Source organism: Pinus tabuliformis, chromosome 9 (assembly GCF_031772625.1).
Source record: "Pinus tabuliformis cultivar Carrire ecotype Pingquan chromosome 9, CPIR1, whole genome shotgun sequence".
In the NCBI taxonomy this organism is placed as follows: Eukaryota; Viridiplantae; Streptophyta; class Pinopsida; order Pinales; family Pinaceae; genus Pinus; species Pinus tabuliformis.
In genome coordinates this window covers 710,942,449-710,953,783 of record NC_142307.1, presented here as the reverse complement: position 1 = coordinate 710,953,783, position 11,335 = coordinate 710,942,449, and the positions used below count along the sequence as shown (strand labels likewise).

Genomic DNA, 11,335 nt, shown 5'->3' with positions numbered 1-11,335 from the left:
TTGTACAAAATAATCCACAGACCATAATTCAATATCAATTTGCCTTTTATGTCACCCCTGGAGAAACCTTGTTGTCAACAAAGTTATCAACCCACATAAATACAAAGGATGAATTAGAAAATCACTTGCAAAACTCTCAAAGGTTCAGCAAAACTCGTGATAATTCCCCTTCGTTCTCACTGATGCTCCTCTCCTTTTGTAATGTTCTTCCTAAGTTATCATTAGTTATTAGTTTTCAACCATTTGGTATGTACATGAAATGAGAAGCAAGAAACGAATCATTGAAATAGTTTTAAAATTAATAAGAGATAATAATATTATTTCCCATTAAAATAGACCAGGATCCCAATAAACTCTATAATAAAGTACTACTTATTCATCGCAATCGGAGTATACACTTCCCTTGTAATTCTCAGTAAAATGTTACATAATGTCAAATTATAACATGATGAAGCCATAAATACATATAAAAACCAACCAAACATATTAATATCAAGGCTCCTTATTTCTCTCTGTGATAAGCAAAATGTAATCATTAGTCATTTTCGAAATATTTTCAATACCATACTTAAAAAAACAATATCTTCTCCGGTCAAAATAAATGTACTTTTTACCCTATGTTTTCAAAACATGAAATAAATAAAAAACTAATATGAGATATTTTTGAAAACATAGGAAAATTTTCTCCAGAAAAAACAATATCTCCCTCAGTAAAAATAAATGTATTTTTTATCATATATTTTCAAAACACGAAATAAATAAAAGACTAATATGAGATATTTTTGAAAACATATATAAATAGGAAAATTGTTTCTTATTATTACCTTTAGTCTTGCTTTTCAGTTAGTGTTGAATGAGAAGACTTTGTACAAAAGACTTTTCGAGAGCTTGTTTTCCTTTAGTTGTTTAAGGATCACGGGTTAGTTTATCATTAGTTGATTTCAAGCAAAGGGATTTGTAGGGATAATAGGCATAAGTGAATTTTTATGTTTACTAAGCTAGTTTGCAACTTTAGAAGCATCTTTATCTTGGTTTTCTTCTCACTTATCATTAATAAGTTCAAGGCTAGGCCGATGAATATTTACTCTGTTAGGGTAAGGCTATAAAGTAACATCAACAAGCACAAGTGGTAGAGGTAAAATTGGTTTCCCTCCCATGAAAAGGTGTCCTATTTGAGCCAATTGATTGAACTCATCTGAATTAGTGCCAAAATCAATTGAAAATCAAATTCTTTTATTTATTTGCTCTTTCCAAATGACATTTGGCCTTAATGCGTGTTACCTCCGGGAACCCCTAGATTCTCTACTAAATAAACTCATCTAAATCATGTAAATCAAAAAGCCATTTTTATGTCTTAGATATATTATTTTGTAACAACTATCCCGTCTATGCAAAATAATGAAGAACAACACTTTCACTACACATTCATTTCTATGATTTACAATGACAGTGACTAGGAAGGTAGACATGGGATGGTTGAATGTTAGGGAAAATTGATAAGACAATTTAGGTTGATGATAATGCTATAATGTACTAATATATTTGTATGTAAGAAAAAGGTGTATATTCATGCAAAGATTAATTATATTCAATTTTGAGAGCATACACATATATGATTTCTTTCTCTTAAAATGAGTAAAAAAATTGACCAATATATGTATTTTGAAGTACATAACAATCATTATTTACAACAATAATATTGAAAAACTTTCACTACATGTAACCAAGGTAAATTTATAGGTGAAACATGGCTTTTATGAACAAAGTACCAGTTACATGTATTTAATACAATGTTACCTTTCTTCTAATACTCTTAACATATTGTAACATTTCCTAGTGGGGACCCATGTCTATCATTTATATTTGTATTTTAACAATGTAGCAAAGTGAAGAAAATCACGGTTTGTTCAAGGACATTGGAACTCTTTGTTAGCTAAAAATAAGTTGGACCATAAATGGGTCAACATATGGTATATTGCAATATTAATTTAGGGGCAACATAAAGAGTTAGAGATGAATAGAAAGAGTCATTTTGAACTCTTGGAAAATTAAATCGGATGTTACTTATCATCATATTAATGTATGGCTCCTTCTAATAAAATGTGATTCATCATGGAATTATTCATCCCTAGCCTGACATTGATTTCGAAAGATTAAATCAAAGGTCACTTCTCATTGTATTAGCTCATTTTAATCAAATAAAATTCATCCATGGAGTTATTCATCCCTAGCTTGAAAAAAATATTGGAGCTAAGTTGATTTGATAACTCCATCATCTGCTTCCCTTCTCTTTTCTTTGCCAAATCCCTAATTTCTTGAATTCCTACTAGCCAATTTAACATCTAGTGAATAACCTCAACCACTAAATAGCTCATTCTCCTTTTTGGCCAATTTTGCTCATCATCTTTCCTTTGTAGAGGGAGGAACCCATGTAGCTTTTGTTGTTCCTAAGCACAACAATTGCTAAAAAGTATTTTTTAATGGTGTTGGGGCCTATGGTGGCTACCCGTTATGTTAAGTGGAAAACATTGAAGGAGTTGGGTATTCATTATCAATCAATATTGACCCAAAACCCCACTTATAAATGGCTCTAAGAGCTCCAATCGCTATAAAATTGTTGTAATAAGTGGACATGTCAATACTACAACTATCAATTGATACAAATTGCATGTTAACTCCATCTAAAATGTGGCTACAATGACAACATTAGCACAATGAATGGACCCTTACATTTGCAAATAATTGTCCCATATGACCCCTAGTCACAAATCAATTTTACACAAACAAAAAACACAACAAAATTACTAACATGGAAACCCTATGTTGAATAGTTTGCAAGGAAAGAGGAGATGAGATAGAGTCTAGAATTGTTAGAAAATTTGTGCCAAGGTTTAACCCTTGGAAGTTCAACCTGCACGTTTGGTTTCCATTTCTAATACCTAACTTAATATTCAATGAATATTTATGATTCAACATAGAACCCTTGATTGTAGCTCCAACATGGTTCAAACCTACATCCACAGGGTGGTCATTCCCACAACTCCCTCCTTCACCTACTTTTATTTAATTTTGTCCTAAAATTTAGCACCCTCACTTTCATATGGTTCCTCTGCATTTGTGACTTCTCTTTCTTTGACATTGGGACTTTCTTTTGGGATGCCCTCACATCTAGCATTAAGCCCAAATAAACCTACTAGAGAGACTATGTGCCTTGCTTAAAAAGGAAAGAATCAATCGCACGATTCTTCCAGAGCATAAGGAAATAAGAGGGAACACAAAAAGAAGGATTTCAAAGGTAGGGGGTAGGCATAATCAAGATGAGAGACCTAATCTTCACTATGTTCATTGTTGCAAGAATGCAGATTAGGAAAAGATATGTAGGATCCCCTGAGAAAGACCAAAAAGAAACAAGAAAAAAAGGAAGGAAAAAATAAAGCTACTAAATCCACTTATTCAATTATTACTCATTGTAATGTTGGCATAAATGAGATTTGTTTAAAACTTATTTACTTCTTAGAGAGATGATTGGTTGCTTGGAATTGTTCCTACTTGCCACACGACATTTTGCAAGAAATTCTTTGAAGATTTGAATGATAATGCGAAGGGTGCATTAAAATTTGCAAAAGACACTAGTCTCAAACCTATGGGGAATCACGGGGGATTCACTTAATGAACCTCTGACATATCACGTGCATTCATGGCATATTAAAAAATACCCTTAACTTGACTACATAGTGGAAATCCCTCTAAAAATTACATTATTTAACCCCCTACCAATATGAACCCAATACAACTTTCCAATTTAAAAAACCCCTACTTTCATTATATATTGTAGATATCCATTTTTTCATTAACATTTTTTATATCCCTTTATATTTTTTCATTAACTTTAAGCTTTGTTTTCTATATTTGTCAATATAAAACCCTTTACCCCCTATGTATCCCCCATTATATTATGTCCTTTTTTCTCAATATATATCCCCCAATATGAACCCACGTGGTATGATATTGCTCCCGTAGTGAAGCCCCCGTGTGGGGAATCAACAACATTAGGCTCAAATTGTCTAATTTTTTTTTTTTTGCATAATATTCTCCATCTTCCTAAGTTGCGAAAGAAATTCTTGTATCTTTTGCTCATTTAACAACAAGGCCATACTATTCACATGTTTAATGGACAAGTTGAAATAAGGAGGTCTTACAACAACATGGTTATCATGATGGGATGAGAGGATGACAAGTTGTTGAAATTGAAAGGAATATCTACACAAGCACATAATTGGACATTGTCATAGTCTCCTGTGGCATGCTAAATTTGGGTACATCAATTATGGAAATCTTTGTATATTGAAGAAAAATGTTGTGTATGCTTTTCCCACCATTCTAAGGAATTTGAAGCAATGTTAGGCATGTATCATTCGTCAACATGGCAAGCAATATTTCCATTATTACACTCAAAGAATACGCAAAGAACTAGATTTGACACACTCTGAATTGTGTGGCACCATGCCTATTTCATATGCCTCTAGTAAAAAATATACCATGACTTTTATTGATGACCACACTAAGGTGTGTTGGGTTACTTATTAAAACAAAAATCTCAAGCATTTAAAACATTTGACAAAATTCATCCGTGGATTGAAAATGAAGTTCAATCTCATATTGGTGCTCTTCATACTGAGAGTGTAGGGGAGCACACTTCTAATGAGTTTGAAATCTATCTTCCCCAAGAAGGATCAAGCATCAAGCCACTATGTCATACAATCCTCAACAAAATGGTGTAGCATAAAGAATGAACAAGACACTCTTAAACATGATACATTGAATTTTATTTTTCAAGAATGTGAATTTGATGTTTTGGGTTGATGTAGTTCTATGTGCAATATATGTGAAAAAATGAGTCCATCTCATGCTCTTGGAAACATAATTCCTCATGAAATGTGGTATAGTGATATTCCTTCAATGAGATATCTCAATATTTCTGGTTCCACCCATTATGCCTTAATTCCTAAGGGGCAAAGAAACAAACTTGGCGTAAGGAGTTGAAAGTGCATCTTCTTGGGGTAATCAAACACCACTAAGGCATATCATATTGAGGATGAGGTAAATAAAGAGTTTTTTCCTTCTAGAGATGTGAATTTTCTTGAATCAAACAATAATGCCAAAACTTTAAGCAACAACTTGATCATTTGGATAGATTCACCCATGTAAAGATATATCATGAGTTCGATGATGAGATTCCACATCGTGAAGAGTGGATCGTTATCTTGGATCAATCTTTGGAATCTTCTTTTGAAGGTCCATCTCCCCTCATGTAGAAAATCTAGCCACTTCATCAAAACAATAAGTTCAATGGGATGATGTGATTGAGGGGATTGAAAGGTTGATGGGAATGTAGCACCATCTAGTGAAAACTAGCCCATCATATAAAGGACCAAAGCGACTCATAAAAACAATTGAAAGTGTTTGTCCTAATGAAGTTGGAAAGATGGGAACCAAAAGCTCAACAAGACAAGATGACACAAGTGATGTAGAGAATTCAGATTTAGATGGTGTAGATAATACATATATTTTATATGATTGTGAATTGAATTTATGTACTAACTTTGAACCAACTTATTTTGAAGAAGTTGCTTCTCATGATGATGGAAAGAACCCATGAAAAAGGAATATGATGCTCTCATCAATAATGGGACATTGAAGTTGGTGTATCCTACATTTGGAACTAAAGTAATTGGTTACAGGTGGGTCTACAAGAACAAGTACAAATCAAATAGATCACTTGACAACCATAAAGTGAGGCTTATGGCAAAAGGATTTTCATTGACTATGAGGAGACTTTTCCACCAAAGCAAAACAAGCTACTATTTGTGTGTTACCTTTGGCTGCATAGAATAGGTGGAGTATTCATCACATGGGTGTGAAGATAGCCTTCTTGAATGGAGACTTGAAAGAGAATGTCTACATATTCCAACCTGAAGAATTTTCTATGAAGGGTTAAGAACATAAAGTATGTGAGCTCATCAAGTTTTTATATGGCCTAAAGAAAGCACCTTGTGCATGCTATGAAAATCTAATTGAGCATCTTTTGAAAATCATTTTTAAGAATTTCAATCTTGATAGTCCAACTTTGTCTTTCAAGGAAAATGGAAAAACTATTGCATATCTTGTGGTGTATGAAGATGATATTTTGATATTAGGAACAACTAAGCATGTATTGTATCCACAAAGAAATAATTAAAGAAGGGTTTTGAGAAGATAGACACAAGTCATATTTACTATTAGTTGGCTATATAAGCAACTTAGAATCTAGAGCATGTGATCATCTCCCAAAAGAAGTACATTTGAGAATTGTTGAAAATTTGTGGCATGGGTTACTGTAATCCTATCTCTAATCCAAAGGAGCAAGATCTAAAGCTAACTTCAAAAGAAGGGAATGAATTTGAATGTAACTAAACATAGACAACTTGTGGGGAGTCTTATCTCCCTCATCTCTGCAAGACTAGATATTTCATTTGCAGTTGGGATTCTTTCTAGGTTCACCTAAAAACCTTGTGAAGGACTTTGATGTGTTGTAAGGATAGTTCTAGGGTACTCAAAGAGAATTGAAGACTTTGGGCTCAGATACTCTAATATGGAAGACTTCAAGCTACTCATACATAAAAAGTCATACTTCAATGGGGACAAGGAGAATGAAGTGTCTACTTCATGATACCTCATGAGTCTTGTATCAACAACTATCTCTTGAAAATCACACCATCCATTCCAAATTATTCCACTATAGAAGTATAGTATGTGATTTCTACAGTGGTTATTATTGAGGTGACAAAGTATATTTCATGGTTTAAAACGAATATAGAGTGTGAATGCTACTCCAATTTTTTATTTGTAACACTTATGTAATCAAGTTGGCCGAGAATCCTAGATTGTATGATTGTGAAAGAACATCAACACGAAGTACCATATGATTCAACATCAAGTAGAGGCCAATACCATTCAACTAAAACATTTTTCCACAAGGGAGAAAATTGTAGACATCTTCACCAAAGCACATGGAAGAAAAAAGTTTGAAAAGTTTAGAAAGATGCTTGGACTTACAAACACCCCTTGAATTGGGTTGGGGAAAGTGGGTGGACATGTTAGATACCTAATGGCTACGATTATGGCATATTATAGATATCAAATTTAGGAGAAATACAAAGATTCATTCATACCTCTTGGAAGATAAAACCAAAGGTCATTTCTCATTATATCAATGTATGGTTCACTTTAATCAAATGCAATTTCTCCCATAAACTTGTTACTCGTCCCTAGTCTAACAAATTATACTCTTTAAGATAATTAATTATTTTTTAAGTAATTTTTTTAAAGGAACAACTATTTTATATTAGTTCAACTAGTTTGCAGGCCGACACCTTTACATTTGGAGAAAGACCTTCAATTGTTGTGTTCCAAAATTGCAAAACAAGACACCCTTTCCTACCTTGCCATCTACTAACTACGAATCTTACTGTACTTATTTTATAGAGTTTCCAGAAGACTCCTAGATACATTATGTACTTGTAAAACATATATTAAGACACTTGGACAAAACTAACTAGTGCCATTCTTTTCAGCTTCAGTGCTTCCAGCATGTTCAACCTGGGTGATTTTTGCTTGTGAGGGAGAAGCATCATCCATAGTTTGCTCCATAAGTCCCGCATTTTCTTGTGGAGCTCTCGATTCGCCTGACGGTTCATTCATTAGTTCAGATAATTTTTTAAGAATTCCAAGGGCTATTGATTCAAACCAACTCAATTCTCTACATTTGGCAGTTAAACTATCTACCGAACCTGCAACCAATCAACCTCAGCCTACAACATTTCAAGCTTCTGACTCACCAGGGAAAAATGTTCTCTCGCCTAAGTGACCACCAATTCACCTTGTTTGGAAATGAGTGAAGAAAGATAGATCATGCTCGTGGCAAATTGTGACGACAATTGTAGCTCATCAACTCTCTTTGGGCTAGTTGGACAATCCATTGATGTTCAGAGGACCTTAATGAAATTCAATGAGTAATCCACTGCAAGGAGTCTCCATACATAGGCACTTGTTCCATAGTAACTCTATCCAACGGGTCCATGTAAACATTCAATACTTGAGTCCTATCTCTGCCTATACCTGATGAGATAAGCCATGGTTGGTGTTAGTGTCAGTCTTTCCAGCCTTCCTCCAGTGATCAAATGTGCTCTTACAAAGTGGTCTCAGAGTGTCAAGGTCAAATTTTGTCATTTCAGTGAGTCTTCAAGCAAAATTTGGTCACTAGGCATTAGGTCTAGGCTTTGCCCAAATGTCAGTCCATGTCATCATTCAGCTGAGCCTATCATCATTCAGAGGGTTGTCATTATCATGTCAGTGTCTAATGAGTCTTTTTACAACTTATTCATGCTTCAGTTGTGCCTAGGCAAGGTCATTTCCCTCTCCTAGGGTTTTGAAGGCAATTTCTCTTGGGCGGCTAAATAATCAGCAAAACTCATATCCTGATGTTCATACACCTTCCCCTATCCTTAAAGTACCTTATAAAACACTTCCCATCCCTTAGATCCGCCAAATTCCTCATTTTTCCACAAACCCTAGTTTCTAGCTACAACCTGGCAATTTTCTAGGTTGGGCCTGTGTTTTGCCCTTTTGGACCCCTTCCCCTCACTCAATCTCTGAGATTCCACTTTCCCCTACTTCCTAACATCCCTCCCTACTCCCCAAAATTTCCCCAAGAATTTAGAAGCCCCTTATCCCCTTCATTTCGCTTCATTTCGAAAAAATTCCTTGTTTCACACATCGGGACAAGTTTCACTCAAATGATGTTTCAGAGCAATCAAAGATGAATTTTGGGAAAATGAGAGACGTTTTTGTCTAAAACATGCCAAAGAAGAAAAACCTCCTTCACTTTTTGCACAGGTGTCATTGTTTGAAAGAAATGTCAAGAATACCGTTGCCTCAGGAGAATCAAAGACACCTCTGAAGTGACCTTGGGAAAATCAAGTTTTCTCCTAGCTTGGTTGGTCAAATGACTTTCTTGATGGGTAAAATGATAACTAGACACAAAGAGCTTTCAAATGAGCTATCATGAGCTCAATTTGGGGTTGAGGAAGGCATTCAAAAGTTGACTTCAACAGTACTCTTCTTTCAGGCAGCCTCATTTGGCACGTTTTGACCAGTCTTGGGAGATTTGATTTTTGACAGGTCAAATCAACTCCAAATTGAAAAATTCCACTTGGGTTGGAAAGTAGACTCAAAGACCTTTCCAACGAGCCATCCTGCGCCCGATTCCGACACCGGGAAGGCCTCCAAAAGCCTCCTGCAAGGTGCGCGACCCGTTGAGCCAGAGGTGCGCGACCCGTTGGGCAAGGTGCGCGACCCGTTGAGCTGTCTTGCTGCAAACTTCAAAAAATTGCCCAATCTTCCTCCAAATCATCAAATTTGTTCAAGATAGGCTCTTTACACATTGTTTTGGAGGTTGGTGATGGATGTAAGCCCTCATGCTATGATTTTAACCTCAAATCATGCAAATGAAAAGACTTATATGGCTGCAATATTAATGAGCAAACTGTGCTAGGGTTTGTGTTGTTTCAAGCTATTTTTCCCTTTGGTTTGTTTCCCTCCTTTCCCTTTCACTCACACTTATATGTTCATCTCTTTTCCCATATTATTTTATAAATCAAATGCAAACCCTACCCCTCTCCCAAAGCATTCAAAACCCTAATCTCCCTCCACCATATGCATGTGTAAACAATAAAAATTGTTGGTGAACATGTAAAAGGTTTTGTGCATATGTTTCCCTATCTTCCCCTGTAATGCATGTTTTCATATTCCCATATGTTCACTTTCATACATGTTTTCCCATATGAGATGTTCTTTGCAAATGATTTCCCAATGTTAAAATGTGTTTCTATTTGCATGACAATTTGTAAAGTTTCCCTTGAAATTCCCTATTATTTTCATATATTCCCATTCCTTGTTAAGAAGTTCCCTCCCCTAACATTCCCCTCATGTTTTTTCCCCTTGAAACAGCATAGAGTTCAGTACTTTTGCAGGCAGAGGCAGCAGTTCAATTTGTCCACTTTGCTCCTAAACCATGTCAGAAACCGAAACTTATGAGCAAAGTGATGACCATTCGTCATCTACAGAGGTCGAGGTACAGAGGAGGCCTCATAAGGGTGGAAAGGGCGGTCATCATAAGCGAGAGGAGCCCACCTCTTTGACCGATTTGCAGGGGTGGATTTTACAAGGCGAAAATGAAAGTGTTTCAAAGGAGGTTGACCGAGGCACTAAAACGGAGAAAAAGGCCAAACCCCCTCCGAATCTTGGCCGAGGCTTCTCTTACTCATCATGACACTCACTAGCCTCTTCACAGCACCAAGCACAAAATTTTTTGGAAGTTTTGGCTCATTTTTGGCATTTTTGGGCAATTTACAGGTTTTGGCTTCTCAACGGGTCTCACCCCCGGTGAGACCCTTTGTCATCGTAGCTCCGTTTTGCAAAAACTCAGCATTTTTGGATTTGTCATGCAAAGTTACATATTCCCATGCATTACCTTGAGTTTTCATGGAGTTTTGGGCCTCCAAAAGGTCAAAATACAGCCAAATTTTGACTTTCTGCCCCTTTTTTGAGCTGCAGAAGTAGTCTTGGGAGAATTGACTTTTGACTGGGCAAATGACCTTCAAATCCAAAAATTCCAGTTGGGTTGGAAAGTAGACTCAGAGACCTTTCCAACGAGCTATCCTGCACCTCATTTTGACACCAGGAAGGCCTCCAAACAGGGCTCCAAAGTGCGCGACCCGTTGAGGATGATGTGCGCGACCCGTTGAGGGATTTGTGCCAGATTTGACCAGTTCAGCCCAGAATTTGCAGTTTAGCTCCAGTTTGACTTGCTGAGGTCGATGGTGGTCCTTTTGACTGTACTTGTGGCACTTTTTGGATACTTTTACTCTTGTTTTACTCTTCTAGAAGTTTCTCTCATGTAAAAGGGTAAAATTGACTGTATGAACTGGTTTCCAAGTTTTTAGAGGCAAGTTGTTTTGACTGCCTATTTTGTAGTGCTTAGTTTAGAAGTTGTTCAAACAGCTCCTAGGATAGTGAGCTCGACCCATGGAGGCAGGGAAAGAGGTTAAATCATCTATATTATGTACTTTCATGCTCATTTTCATGGTTGGACTCTTGAGGGAGAAGCTATCATTGTATATTTCACTTGTATCTCTGCAATTTTTTGCTAAGGAAGACCAGGGTTTTGCAGTCATCATTGGGATTCTTGTGGACTCATGTGTTGATGGTGTGTTTCTACATGTTATTGTAAGCTTTG

The 11,335-nt window shown here is 36.0% G+C and overlaps 1 long non-coding RNA gene across 1 annotated transcript in view; it reads right to left on the bottom strand.

Moving 5' to 3' along the window:
- Positions 1-11,335, bottom strand: part of LOC149150674 (uncharacterized) — a 172,768-nt gene continuing 161,433 nt past the window's right edge. Inside the window, exon 3 of the long non-coding RNA XR_016263570.1 lies at positions 1-210. This is a non-coding gene — a long non-coding RNA (uncharacterized LOC149150674). The remainder of the gene's footprint in view (positions 211-11,335) is intronic.